General features: G+C 42.0%; 1 long non-coding RNA gene across 1 annotated transcript; it reads left to right on the top strand.

Moving 5' to 3' along the window:
* The first annotated feature begins 1,561 nt into the window (after positions 1 to 1,561).
* Positions 1,562 to 14,459, top strand: LOC311441690. The gene is made up of 3 exons (XR_014696157.1): positions 1,562 to 3,029; positions 8,227 to 9,122; positions 13,100 to 14,459. It is a non-coding gene; the product is annotated as an uncharacterized lncRNA (long non-coding RNA).
* The last annotated feature ends 1,121 nt before the right edge of the window (positions 14,460 to 15,580 follow it).

Genomic DNA, 15,580 nt, shown 5'->3' with positions numbered 1-15,580 from the left:
TTAAACAACTTAAACAAGAATTGATGATTTTGAAATATCAAGCAATATTGGTAGAACAGGACGACGTGGAAATTGTGATAACTAATATTGTGAATCTAGCCTCTTTTCTTAGTGATGCTCCAGCACAACCTGTGATTCACGATTGTTTAGAAACTATAGAGACTGTGTATTCCAGCCGACCAGACCTTAAGGAGGAGCCCATGGAAGATGCGGAAGAAACTTGGTTCACGGATGGAAGCAGTTTTGTTACGCAAAGACAACGTAAAGCTGGATATGCTATAACAACTACTCAGCAGGTAATCGAGTCTAAGCCTTTACCCCCTGGAACATCAGCTCAAAAGGCGGAGATAGTTGCTCTCACGAGAGCATTGGAACTGGCAGCGGGAAAAAGGGTAAATATTTGGACAGATTCTAAATATACATTCGGCGTGGTACATGCTCATGGAGCAATTTGGAAAGAACATGGATTGCTGACCGCTCAGTGAAAACACAAAGTATGCTGAAGAAATTTTAAAATTGTTAGAGGCTGTAAAACAACCAGAAAAGGTAGCTATCATGCATTGCCAGGGACACCAAAAGGGGAACACCGATTTTGAAATTGGAAATCGATTGGCAGAGGCTAAGCAGGCAGCTGAAATAACTGAGGTGAAGGCATTGTCTTTGATACCAGACGGTAAAATCCAAACTATATCCAAATTATACAAAAGAAGACTTAAAATTAATTGAAGATTTGAAAGGTAAAATGAAACCAGATGGATGAGTATATTTAAAAGATAACCCCATAGTAATACCCTCTAGTTTGACATGGCCCATAGTTCTTACAGAACACAATAAAACGTATTGGGGAGCTGGCACACTGCATAAGAGCCTGCGTCAGACATTAGTGGGACGATATGATAAAACAAGTAACTCAACAATGTAGCATTTGTTTATACAATAACCCCAATACCAAGAATAGAATAAAATTTGGAATAATCGGTAAAGGAAATTATTCGGGGCAACAGTGGCAAATTGATTTTTCAGAACTCCCTAGAAAAGGGGGGTATCATTATTTACTGGTTCTGACTGACACGTTTTCAGGAAGGCCTGAAGCCTTTCCCTGTCGAACAAACAAAGCAAGAGAAGTGGTTAAAGTCTTGTTAAATGAAATAATACCATGCTTTGGGATTCTAGTAGCAATGTCTTCTGATAGAGTTTCACATTTTTGTGCACAAGTGGTAGAACAGATAAGTAAGATTCTAAAGATAGATTGGCAACTGCATACTCCTTATAGACCACAGGCAAGTGGACAGGTAGAAAAAATGAACCATTTAATTAAACAATAAATAGCTAAAATTGGATAAGAAGCTAATTTGTCATGGCCTCAATCCCTCCCTTTAGCATTACTTGGAATTAGAGTCAAACATAGAATAAAAGGGAATTTGAGTCCCTTCAAAATCTTATATGGAAGGCCGTAGCAATTTCTATTTAGTGGAGAGGACCTAACGCAGTTAGGATCAGAATATTTATATGCTTATATAACTGAACTTCAGAAACAATTAAATAAAGTACATACATTTGTTTTAGGGACCAGGGCTAGAGGGTTGGATCAACCAATCCACCCCTTTAAGCTCGGGAATTATATATATATAAAGACTTTTTCAGGACAACCCCTACAGGAAAAATGGAAGGAAAGTGGATGGGACCATACCAAGTATTACTGACAACACACACCGCCATTAAGATTAAGAAGCAAGCAGCTTGGATCCACAATTCAAGGGTGAAGAAGGTCCCGGCGAGGATATAGACCACCACTCCAATTGGACCAACAAAATTACGGTTTTCCAGATCCTAATGATTGCAGGGGTGCGGTTCTCGGATTCAGGGTGGGCAACTTGGGATGAGAACTTACACCTGACCTTAATACAAACAATTTCTCAAGTAACTAATAAGACGAACTGTTGGGTATGCACCCATCTGCCACAGCATGGGAATAAGGGTGTATCGTTAATTGGGATTCCCTTGCCTGCAAACTTATCTTGGACTAATTTGTGGGAAAACACATCTTGGGGTCGAAAATATTAAGCAGTTTTGGAACTAGAAGTGAGTAGCTTCATGCCGTTAGAATCCTATTATGTATGTGTACAAAGGTGTAACCCGCCTAAGGGTATAGGAAAACAGCATTGTATAAATACGGATACTACTTATGTGGGAAATCAGACATCTTGTAATTGAACAATTGATATTAGTACGACTAGCGGCTGGGCAAATTCAACCAGCTGGACGGTTCCAGAAGGAAAAGGGTGCTATTGGCTATGCAATGATACAGCCTGTAAGGTCTTGCCTGAGAATTGGAAGGGAACTTGCACTCTTGGAGCGGTAGTCCCCAATATGACAGTACATGATGTAGTGCCTCGAGGTTACTTGAGAACTCATATGCGGAGAATCAGACGAAAAATTAACAATCCATTGATAGAGAGACACACCGCTTTTCATAGTTTTGTTTGATGGTTTATCCCATGGTTAGGAGTGAGTGAATTGGAAAAGGCAATAGTTAATATTTCTGCAATTATAGAGAAGTTAGAAAACAAAACTCTGGATGCTATAAAGGCTCAACAAGAAGAGATATCTAGTTTATCACAGGTAGTATTACAAAATCGGATGACCCTAGACTTGTTACTGGCCGCTCAAGGGGGAGTCTGTACAGTAATAAACACAAGTTGTTGTGTGTATGTAGATCAGAGTGGAAGGATCTCTACCGACCTGGAAGAAATATGGAAGCAGACAAGGGTCCTACATGATATCAGTAAAGATGATCTTTCGTGGAGTTTTAGTGAAATATGGAATAAGTTAACCTCCTGGTTGCCCAATTTTCAATGGTTGAAACAAGTGTTCATTGCTCTAATCGCATTAGTAGTATTAGGAATATTTGTGTGCATGTTGTTTAGATGCCTGCTTTGTTGTGTTACTGTAAATAATGAAAGTATCTGATGCAAAAGAATTTGCATGGGAAAAGAAAAGGGGGGATTGATTAAGGAGGTATTGGGGAGGTATTGGGGAGGCAAGGACAATCCCCAGACATGGACTGTATATCTCGAAACAAGACACTGGAACTCATGATAAGGAAGCGGCAGACGGACAGAGAAACAAACTTAAGGACTATAAATCTCAAAACTGGACATTGGAATTCATTATAAAGATACAACAAACGGAAGAATTGGCAACAACCAGCTCTCGCAATTAAGAAACATGCCAATTCAGCAGATTCCTGACCAAAGGTGAAAAGTACACTGTGAGGAAGACTCGGGGTCTTCCTCCCAAAGACCCCTGCCCACGTCCCAAAGACCCCTGCCCACAATTCTTGGAAGGCTCTGCGCAGGCGCAAGGTGCCAAAAGACTAATTAGCATGAGAAGCGAGGGAAGGCGGGGATAGGTAATGCATATGTATAGGTGCTTGTAGAATATTGATAGATTGATTGTATAAATTCAAGACTGCTTTCTGCTTTGAGTATGCACGATAGGTGGAGAGATCCCCCGTGCATCCAGCGCTGCAATAAAGAATATACCACTTAAAGGAATTTCGGCTTCGATCTTTGAATCAATAGTACCACTACTAATAATGTGTACAAACAAGTGATGCACAATGCAATTGCTCACCACCTGCTGACCGATGCCCAGCCTAACCCCGAGCAGTCCGGCCCCCTCCCCCTGGCTAGCCACCCCTATGTATTGTTTAGCCTGACATCAGATGGTATGGAATACCCCTTTGGCTAGTTCGGGTCACCTGTCCTGGGTCTGTCCCCTCCCAGCTCTTGCTGCACCCCCAGCCTGCCTGTTGGCAGGACAGAGCCAAAGGCTGAGGTGTCCTTGGCTTGGTATAAGCACTGCTCTGCAACAATTAAAACATCAGGGTGTTATCAGCACTCTTCTCATCCTAAGCCAAAACATAGCATTCTATCAGCTACTAGGAAGAAAATTAACTCTGTTCTAACTGAAACCAGGACAAGGTGTAACTGAAAAGGCTTATTTTTGTGAACCTTTGAAGTACAAGTTAGGGAAACCATGGGGCATACACAGATTTTTATCTATGCCTAGCTCCTCATGGGCACTCTTAGGTAGAGATTTATTAGAGCAAGTAGGAACAGAAATTGTCTTTGAAAAAGGGAAAATGGAATTAAGAATAGGAGAAAAGCAACTAATAAATGTGTTAAGCTTGGCACTAATACAAACTGACCCTAAAAGTGAAATACCTTTAGAGATCACAGATCAAGTATGTCCAGGAGTTTGGGCTACTGAAACCCCTGAAAGAGGTAAAAATGTGACCTTACTAATTATTAAATTAAAGCCAGGAGAGAAACCCATTAAGGTTAAGTAATATCCTTTGAGGATAGAAGATAGGAAAGGAATTAAAGAGATAATTAATAAATTTTTACAGTATGGATTATTGATTGAATGCGAATCAGAATACAATACACCCATATTGCCAATTAAAAAGGCAGATGAAAAAGTTATAGGCTAGTTCAGGATTTGAGGGCCATAAATAAAATCACTGAGGATATACATCCAGTAGTGGCAAACCCTTATACTTTGCTGACTAAATTAAAGAATAGTCAAGTCTGGTTTACCGTACTGGATTTAAAAGATGCCTTCTTCTGCCTAGGCTTAGCCACAGAAAGCCAAAACCTATTCGCCTTTGAATGGGAAAATCCCGATTCAGGCAGAAAGACGCAGCTTACGTGGACATTACTACCTCAAGGATTCAAGAATAGCCCCACTATTTTTGGAAACCAATTAGCAAGGCAACTCCAAACATGGATACCTCCGGACACTGAAGGTGCTTTGTTACAATATGTAGATGATCTCTTAATAGCTACCGAGACTAAAGGGAGTTGTATTCAATGGACTATAAGTTGTCTTAATTTTCTGGGTTTAAATGGATATCAAGTCTCTTGACAGAAAGTCCAGCTGGCTCAACAAAGTGTGACCTATCTGGGATTTGACATTTCGGAAGGACAACGAGAACTAGGAACTGAACATAAGGAAGTCATTTGCCGGACTCCAGAACCTCAAATGGTAAAGGAGCTACAAAGCTTTTTAGGAATGACAGGTTGGTGTCGCCTTTGGATTTATAATTATGGACTATTGGTAAAGCCTCTATGTGAATTGATAAAGATTAACCAGTCAAAGTTAGTCTGGACTGGAGAAGCACAAAAAGTCTTTAAACAACTTAAACAAGAATTGATGATTTTGAAATATCAAGCAATATTGGTAGAACAGGACAACATGGAAATTGTGATAATTCATATTGTGAATTTAGCCTCTTTTCTTAGTGATGCTCCGGCACAAGCTGTGATTCACGATTGTTTAGAAACTCTAGAGACTGTGTATTCCAGCCGACCAGACCTTAAGGAGGAGCCCATGGAAGATGCGGAAGAAACTTGGTTCACGGATGGAAGCAGTTTTGTTATGCAAAGACAACATAAAGCTGGATATGCTATAACAACTACTCAGCAGGTAATCGAGTCTAAGCCTTTACCCCCTGGAACATCAGCTCAAAAGGCGGAGATAGTTGCTCTCACGAGAGCATTGGAACTGGCAGCGGGAAAAAGGGTAAATATTTGGACAGATTCTAAATATACATTCGGCGTGGTACATGCTCATGGAGCAATTTGGAAAGAACATGGATTGCTGACCGCTCAGTGAAAACACAAAGTATGCTGAAGTAATTTTAAAATTGTTAGAGGCTGTAAAACAACCAGAAAAGGTAGCTATCATGCATTGTCAGGGACACCAAAAGGGGAACACCGATTTTGAAATTGGAAATCGATTGGCAGAGGCTAAGCAGGCAGCTGAAATAACTGAGGTGAAGGCATTGTCTTTGATACCAGACGGTAAAATCCAAACTATATCCAAATTATACAAAAGAAGACTTAAAATTAATTGAAGATTTGAAAGGTAAAATGAAACCAGATGGATGAGTATATTTAAAAGATAACCCCATAGTAATACCCTCTAGTTTGACATGGCCCATAGTTCTTACAGAACACAATAAAACGTATTGGGGAGCTGGCACACTGCATAAGAGCCTGCGTCAGACATTAGTGGGACGATATGATAAAACAAGTAACTCAACAATGTAGCATTTGCTTACACAATAACCCCAATACCAAGGATAGAATAAAATTTGGAATAATCGGTAAAGGAAATTATTCGGGGCAACAGTGGCAAATTGATTTTTCAGAACTCCCTAGAAAAGGGGGGTATCATTATTTACTGGTTCTGACTGACACGTTTTCAGGAAGGCCTGAAGCCTTTCCCTGTCAAACAAACAAAGCAAGAGAAGTGGTTAAAGTCTTGTTAAATGAAATAATACCATGCTTTGGGATTCTAGTAGCAATGTCTTCTGATAGAGTTTCACATTTTTGTGCGCAAGTGGTACAACAGATAAGTAAGATTCTAAAGATAGATTGGCAACTGCATGCTCCTTATAGACCACAGGCAAGTGGACAGGTAGAAAAAATGAACCATTTAATTAAACAATAAATAGCTAAAATTGGATAAGAAGCTAATTTGTCATGGCCTCAATCCCTCCCTTTAGCATTACTTGGAATTAGAGTTAAACCTAGAATAAAAGGGAATTTGAGTCCCTTCAAAATCTTATATGGAAGGCCGTAGCAATTTCTATTTAGTGGAGAGGACCTAACGCAGTTAGGATCAGAATATTTATATGCTTATATAACTGAACTTCAGAAACAATTAAATAAAGTACATACATTTGTTTTAGGGACCAGGGCTAGAGGGTTGGATCAACCAATCCACCCCTTTAAGCTCGGGAATTATATATATATAAAGACTTTTTCAGGACAACTCCTACAGGAAAAATGGAAGGAAAGTGGATGGGAGCATACCAAGTATTACTGACAACACACACCGCCATTAAGATTAAGAAGCAAGCAGCTTGGATCCACAATTCAAGGGTGAAGAAGGTCCCGGCGAGGATATAGACCACCACTCCAATTGGACCAACAAAATTACGGTTTTCCAGATCCTAATGATTGCAGGGGTGCGGTTCTCGGATTTGGGGTGGGCAACTTGGGATGAGAACTTACACCTGACCTTAATACAAACAATTTCTCAAGTAACTAATAAGACGAACTGTTGGGTATGCACCCATCTGCCACAGCATGGGAATAAGGGTGTATCGTTAATCGGGATTCCCTTGCCTGCAAACTTATCTTGGACTAATTTGTGGGAAAACACATCTTGGGGTCGAAAATATTAAGAAGTTTTGGAACTAGAAGTGAGTAGCTTCATGCCGTTAGAATCCTATTATGTATGTGTACAAAGGTGTAACCCGCGTAAGGGTATAGGAAAACAGCATTGTATAAATACGGATACTACCTATGTGGGAAATCAGACATCTTGTAATTGAACAATTGATATTAGTACGACTAGCGGCTGGGCAAATTCAACCAGCTGGACGGTTCCAGAAGGAAAAGGGTGGTATTGGCTATGCAACGATACAGCCCGTAAGGTCTTGCCTGAGAATTGGAAGGGAACTTGCACTCTTGGAGCGGTAGTCCCCAATATGACAGTACATGATGTAGTGCCTCGAGGTTACTTGAGAACTCATATGCGGAGAATCAGACGAAAAATTAACAATCCATTGATAGAGAGACACACCCCTTTTCATAGTTTCGTTCAATGGTTTATCCCATGGTTAGGAGTGAGTGAATTGGAAAAGGCAATAGTTAATATTTCTGCAATTATAGAGAAGTTAGAAAACAAAATTCTGGATGCTATAAAGGCTCAACAAGAAGAGATATCTAGTTTATCACAGGTAGTATTCCAAAATCGGATGACCCTAGACTTGTTACTGGCCACTCAAGGGGGAGTCTGTACAGTAATAAACACAAGTTATTGTATGTATGTAGATCAGAGTGGAAGGATCTCTACCGACCTGGAAGAAATATGGAAGCAGACCAGGATCCTACATGAGATCAGTAAAGATGATCTTTCATGGAGTTTTAGTGAACTATGGACTAAGTTAACCTCCTGGTTGCCCAATTTCCAATGGTTGAAACAAGTATTCATTGCTCTAATCGTATTAGTAGTGTTAGGAATATTTGTGTGCATGTTGTTTAGATGCCTGCTTTGTTGTGTTACTGTAAATAATGAAAGTATCTGATGCAAAAGAATTTGCATGGGAAAAGAAAAGGGGGGATTGATTAAGGAGGTACTGGGGAGGTATTGGGGAGGCAAGGGCAATCCCCAGACATGGACTGTATATCTCGAAACAAGACACTGGAACTCATGATAAGGAAGCGGCAGACGGACAGAGAAACGAATGTAAGGACTATAAATCTTGAAACTGGACATTGGAATTCATTATAAAGATACAACAAACGGAAGAATTAGCAACAACCAGCTCTTGCAATTAAGAAACATGCCAATTCAGCAGATTCCTGACCAAAGGTGAAAAGTACACTGTGAGGAAGACTCGGGGTCTTCCTCCCAAAGACCCCTGCCCACGTCCCAAAGACCCCTGCCCACAATTCTTGGGAGGCTCTACGCAGGCGCAAGGTGCCAAAAGGCTAATTAGCATGAGAAGCGAGGGAAGGCGGGGATAGGTAATGAATATGTATAGGCACTTGTAGAATATTGATAGATTGATTGTATAAATTCAAGACTGCTTTCCGCTTTGGGTATGCACGATAGGTGGAGAGATCCCCCGTGCATCCAGCGCTACAATAAAGAATATACCACTTAAAGGAATTTCGGCTTCGATCTTTGAATCAGAGCCTTCAGCATGAAAGACCCCTAGAGACCCCCAGAAGAGACCCCAGAGGAGACTGCGCATGCTCCAGTAGGAGAGACTGCACCCCGGAAGCTAATTTTAATAATCTATTTTTTTTAGAAGTAGTAATGAATATGTATTAGTCTAGGAGCATAAAAATCAGCTGCTTGATGTAACTGGTGTGCGTCCTGGTGGAGCGGAGACTCCCGGTGCACCCAGCGCTGTTTGCTTACCTCTATTCCTTTATATTCTTTCATAGAAGACAGCAGAGATGCTTGTGGATACCGTCCAGTTGGATTCTGGATGAATACGACTGATTCGTAAGATACCGTCCGGTTGGGTAAAGGTGCGGTTGCTAGTGTTTGTGTGTGAGAGTGTAACTGAGACTTCTAAAGTCCGTGTGGAGGTCTTTTTGTTTTCTCACCAGTTCTAATCTCCTGTCGGGGGTGCTGGGCTGGTGAAGAGAGGGATACGTGGGTGGGTGATAGGTCCTAAACCCCCTGCAAGACACTCTCACTAGGGGCAACCAAGGACTGTGGGAATTGCCACTAGTAAAATTCCCGGATGGGTCAGATAAAATCGAAGACCAAGGACCAGAAAGGGAGCAAATTACCAGATATATGACCAAAAAGTCCATTACGAATAATGATTAGAAATTGGAACAATAGGGGCCCCAGAAAATTAAAGAGGAAATTAAAAATGATCCTGTATTATATGATAGAATGACCAAAAGAACTCTTAAGACCCCATGTATTTTGATCCACGGAGGACGGGGTCTGTCAGGCTTTGAACATTAATAGTAGAATACCCATGGATCCAGAAAAGAGCAAGCTGAAACATTGGAATTAGAAATTTGAGAGCAATTGATTAAGAATGAATATGTGCTACATTTGTGCCTGTGCTGCACTTATACCACCAGATAACAGGAGCCTCTCGGACCCCGAGAACCAGATCAAAAACAACCTCATGGTTCGGACTTTAATCAAGGGGTCTGAGATAAGGAGGACTGCTCACAAAGGGACAGCTTAGGAATATGTATATGTATAGGAATGTTCATGTATATGTAACTCTTTACTAGAGCAATTTGCCACGTTAGGCGTGCACGACTTTGGTGGGACTACCCGCCCCGTGCTGCATGGAACTGAGTAAACATACCTACTTTACAATCTTACTGATTGTGGAGTCAGCTTTCTGTGAGTCATTTTGGTGAGCCAGGCAGGAGACACTCTGCTCGGCTGCGGGATCGGCTGCAGCGTGGACGCCCCTAGGTGCACCCTGAGCGTTTTTGCTCGGAGGGGACTCCACTCTCAGCTGCTCACCGCAGGAGCAAAGATCTCCTGAAACTGCAGACAAACGGTATGTTTTCAGCTGCTGGAGGGATACTAACTGGAGTGTTAATAATTGTATGTGTTTTTATGTATGTATTTTGTGTTGACATTTTGTATATTGTAATATTTGCATATTGTATGTATTTTGTGTTGAAAGTATTTGTGTAAATGTAAGGGTTTGAAACAAAGTGTTACAAGTCACTTCACGAAGAACACAGTCAGAGACAATACTTGTTTGGTTGGTTATCATTCTAAATTATATTCCTGTGGTATGAATGAGATGTGCTGGAGGCCTCCGTGTGCGATTGTGCTGTGTGAGTGAGACGCAGCGTTGCTGCAAAGCGAGTGCAGAGTTCCGATCCGTTGTTCCGTACTCTCCACAAGGGGAGTGGGCAGAGACGAACGAAGTGCTTGACAGACTGAAAAGAAGTGCTGTTTTATCCAAGTTTTGAGTGGTGGTGCCCAGTGTATCTTGTGTATCTTGTGTATCCTATTTTTGCTCTTAAATGTTTTGACTGTGACAAGAAAAAGGCAGGAGCATGATATGACATGCTTTCTGCAACATATGAGGCCTGCACAGGCCGAGACCTGGACTCGCTGAGACCTGAACAGGCCGAGAGACCGGAGCGGTGCCGAGAGACTGGAGTGGCGCTGGGAGACCCGAGACACTACGGAGGGACTACCACTGGACGGAGAGAGCCCTGAGAGACGCTGCAGAGCCACGGACGGCTCTGAGAGACACAGAATAGACCGGACAGAAGCCGGAAAACGCGGGGAATTGAAGTAATTGCGGGACATCCAAGATTGAGTTGCTACGGGAGACCAGAGGCGTCAGTGGACACCGGTAGCCGACCCTCACCGTGTGGCCAGTCGGCACAGAGCAGAGGGGCGGACATCAGGACCCTGCAGCCTGTCTGACGTAACCATGGAGGCAGCGGCAGCAGCGGCTGTGCTGCTTCACTCTAGCATTCTTTTTATAAAAGGTTTATCTTGCAATGCAAAAAAGACTATTAGTCCCCAGATTGGTGTTATAACTGTTACTAATGACGACTAAGCTCTATTGCAGGGCAGGAGTGCAGAGACGCAGATTACACTGCCAAATGACCACCAGCAGGCTCTTTCACAAACCTAAGGTTGCAGCTGGCACTGCCTGCAGCCATATAGCAGACGTTACACTCTCTTTCCTAACTAGTAATCATGTGTCTCATCCGTTTGTGGTGAATGGTCAGTGGCAAAAAGAAAAGGAGGATGCCACTGACACTAACAGCATGGGTAATAGGAGTAGTATAAGTGACACAGGTGACGGTGCGAGGCGAGGCGCTCTGCCTGCTGCTCGCCTTCGCCTGACTGTGCACTGCTGCCGACGGTGCTAGAGTAAAATGTGAAGACTGCTCAGATGGCAGTGATGAGAGTGTTTGTGTGAAGAAGATGTGTGAAGAAGATGTGTGCTGAATCTGACTTTGTGTGCAACAGTGGTCAGTGTGTGCCAAACAGATGGCAGTGTGATGGGGATCTGGATTGTGAAGATGGGTCTGATGAAAGTGCTGAGCTGTGTCATATGAGAACAGTGTCATGGAAATGTGATGGTGAAAAAGACTGTGACAGTGGAGAAGATGAAGAGAATTGTGGCGATGTGATAGAGATCCTTACTGTAAGGATGGAAGAGATGAAATTAACTGCCCTTCCTGGACCTGTAGGCCAGACCAGTTCAGATGTGAACTGTGTCCATGGGAGTAGGCAGTGCAGTGGTGTGAGAGACTGTCTGGATGGCACTGATGAAGCAAACTGTAACAATGTTATTCAGTGCTCTGGACCTGGCAAATTCAAGTGCAGAAGTGGAGAATGCATAGATATCAATAAAGTGTGTAACCAGCAGAGAGACTGCAAGGACTGGGGTGATGAGCCCCTGAAGGAATGCAACATAAATGAATGTGACTGTCCAGCTGTGAAACTGTGGAGATAGTGATGAATGCCAAAACCCTGTAGTCAAATCTGTATCAACCTGAAAGGCTATCAGATGAATCCTGCTACAGGAACCTGGAAAGGGCCATACGGCAAAGCAAATTAAATAACTGCTATTTAACTTGTCAGAAGATAAAAAATAAAGTGTTTCAACAAGCAGCCACGGGAGGGAAGAATCACTGAACCCTCGATGTGAGGGACTGTACCTTGTTTTACTGACTACTGAAACAGCTGTGAGAACTGCAGAAAGGGACCCACGCATCCAGAATAAAAGGACCAGTAACTACTGAAACTTGGAGGGTTGAGTCCGCTCCTGGGAAACTGAAACTCAAGCTAAGGGAGAACTAATATTCTGGCAACGAGGCTCTGCATGAATTAAGGATGCCAAATAAAAAGGACAAGCCTAAAGGGAGAAAAGGGAGAAGGCAAGACTGGGGCAGGACCCTCCACTGTGGTGTGTATGGTCTACCGAGGGAGGCAACCCCTATCGGTATTGACTGCCGAATGAGAGGGCCTCGACCGGACTTCTCCCACACTAAGATCAGGTTGTCCCGAGAAAATAACATAAAAAACCTCTTTTTTAAACCTATATAAAATTGTGATTCGTTTTACAGGAGCTGGATCACCCTGACAGGCCGAACGGTAACACAAGCCTGAATCGACCCTGAAGGCGTTTGCCTATTATGATCCAGCTACATGGGCAGAAGACAGATCCTGGGGCTATAGGACCTCAGTATATATACTTAATAGAATAATTAGGTTATTAGCTGTAATAGAAATAGTTATAAATGATGAGAACTGATCTAAATGAGTTATAAAGATGAGAACTGCTTTGTATCAAAATTGCCTAGCTTTGGATTGTTTGCTAGCACAAGAAGGAGAAGTCTGTGGAAAATTTAACTTTAGTAATTACTGTTTAAAGATTGATGAAAAGGTGTTTCTTCCTAGTAACTGATAGAATGTTATGTTCTGGTTTAGGATGAGAAGAATGTTAATAATATGCTGATGTTTTAATTGTTTTTAATTGTTACAGAGCAGTGCTTACACCAAGCCAAGGACCAAGCCAAATTCAGCTTCTCACTGTCCTGCCAGCAGGCAGGCTGGGAGGAGGGCCGGACTGCTCGGGGTAAGGTTGGGCATCGGACAGCAGGTGGTGAGCAATTGCATTGTGCATCACTTGTTTCGTACACATTATTACTAGTAGTACTATTATCATCATTATTGTTATTATCTTCTTGTTTTTAACTCAACTCACAGGCTTCACTTTCCCATTTCTCTCTCCCATCCCAGAGAAGGAGGGGGGAGGTGAGCGAGCAAACACAAACCTGGAAGGATATGGAATGGGATTTATTTTCATGGCTGCCTGGTGGACCATGGGTCAAAAGAGTGTTATTTTTATTGTTATGTGGTGTAATTACGTTATTATTTGTACCTTGTATGATACCTTGTCTTACATTATTAATACACCGGGTGATAAATAGTACATTTGTAATAACTTCATTAAAAAAAGAAGGGAATATGTCAATTATGATGCTTAAGAATTGGACCCTCCAAGAACAAACTGATGAAATCCAATTATTAATAACAGAAGAGACACGAATTGGGGATGTTAAAAAGAAGATAAGGGATTGTGAGGAATGTTTTAACAATTCGTGTCCATAAAGAACAATTCTGTTTGAATCCTGTCTGCCTCTGGGCCCTGCACTGGCAATTTAATTCTTGAACCACAGCTGCAGCGTGTCCCAGTCTCCCCCTCATTCTAGTCAATTTATCACTCCTTAAATTTATGAACCTGTTTGCTTTTGTTATTCCGGACTTCTATTTCTAACACTGCTATAGATGTGTCTGTGAATGGCTGGGGAAGAATGTTTTAATTACTCGTGAAGCTGTTTGTGTTTGATGTCTGGGAGTTTCAGAACAACTGATAACAACTAGTGACTGTTATGGGATACTATGCGGATCTTTGGTATCTGGTTAGGGGGGCCGAGAGATTAAGAGGAAGGAAAAAGAAGCTGAAGGACGGCTGGGAGACAAGTCTTGAAGAGAATGTTCTATAAACTTGGTATGGTGCCAAGTAAGTACAAAGGGGGAGAGGAAGACTACGAGCCTTCAGCATGAAAGACCCCTAGAGACCCCCAGAAGAGACCCCAGAGGAGACTGCGCATGCTCCAGTAGGAGGGACTGCACCCCGGAAGCTAATTCTAATAATCTATTTTTTTTAGAAGTAGTAATGAATATGTATTAGTCTAGGAGCATAAAAATCAGCTGCTTGATGTAACTGGTGTGCGTCCTGGTGGAGCGGAGACTCCCGGTGCACCCAGCGCTGTTTGCTTACCTCTATTCCTTTATATTCTTTCAATAAATCCTATTTTTTTATTTAATCCTAATTTGAATCCTGAGCCATTTATAACAAGGGTTAGGTTAACTTTAAGGTTTATGTTAAGTGTAAGTGTAAGGGTAACGGAGACAGTAAAGGTAAGGGTAAGGGGAATGGTAAAGTTAAGGCTACAAGTACGTGTTAGGGTATGGGTTATGGTAAGGGTAAGTGTTAGGGTAATGGTTAGGGTTAATTTTAGGGTTAGGGTGAGGGAAACATAAGGGTAAGTGTTAGGGTAATAGTTAAGGGTAAGGTTAAGGTTAAGAGTAAGTGTAAGTTTTAGGGTAAGGGTTAGGGTTAATGTAAGGGTCAGGGTAAGGGCTGGGGTAAGGTTTAGGGTTAGGGTTAGGTTAAGGGTAAGGATTAGGGTAAGGGTAAGGGTATGGATAAGGATAAGTGTAAGTGTTAGGGTAAGGGTAATGTTAAAGGTAACAGTAAGTGTAAGGAGAAGGGTTAGGGTAAGGGTAAGAGTAAGGGTATTGGCAACAGTAAGGGTGAGGGTTACAGTAAGGGTAAGTGTAAGGTTTAGATTTAGGCTAAGGGTAAGTGTAGCAGAAAGGGTAAGGTTTACTGTAAGGCTTAAGGTTTCGGCTTAGGTTAAGGGTAAGGGTAAGGGTAAGGGTAATTGTACGAGTAATTGCTAGGGTAAGTGTAAGCGTAAGTGTACATGTAAGTGTTGTTGTAGGGCTTATGGTAAGGGTAAGGTCAAGGGTAAGGTTTATGTTAAGGGTAAGCGTAAGGGTAACAGATAGAGTAAGGGTAAGGGTAAGGTTAAGGGTACAAATATGTGTTAGGGTATGGGTTATGGTATGGGTAAGAATTAGGGTGAGTATAAGGGTAAGGGTAAGGGTAAGGGTACAGGTCAGGGTAAGGGTTAGAGTAAGGGTTAGGGTTAGGGTTAGGGTAAGTGTAAGGGTTAGGGTAAGGGTTAGTTTTAGGGTTAAAGTCAGGAAAATGTATGCGTAAGTATTAGGTTAATGTTAAGGGTAAGGTTAAGGTTAAAAGTAAGTGTAAGGTTTAGGGTAGAGGTTAGGGTTAATGTAAGGGTCAGGGTAAGGGTTGGGGTAAGGTTTAGGGTAAGGGTTAGGTTCAGGATAAGTGTTAGGGTAAGGGTAAGGTTAATGGTAACCGTAGGGT

The sequence above is a fragment of the Aythya ferina genome, assembly GCF_964211825.1.
Source record: "Aythya ferina genome assembly, chromosome: 9".
Taxonomy (NCBI): domain Eukaryota; kingdom Metazoa; phylum Chordata; class Aves; order Anseriformes; family Anatidae; genus Aythya; species Aythya ferina.
This window is presented reverse-complemented; position numbering and strand designations above follow the sequence as displayed.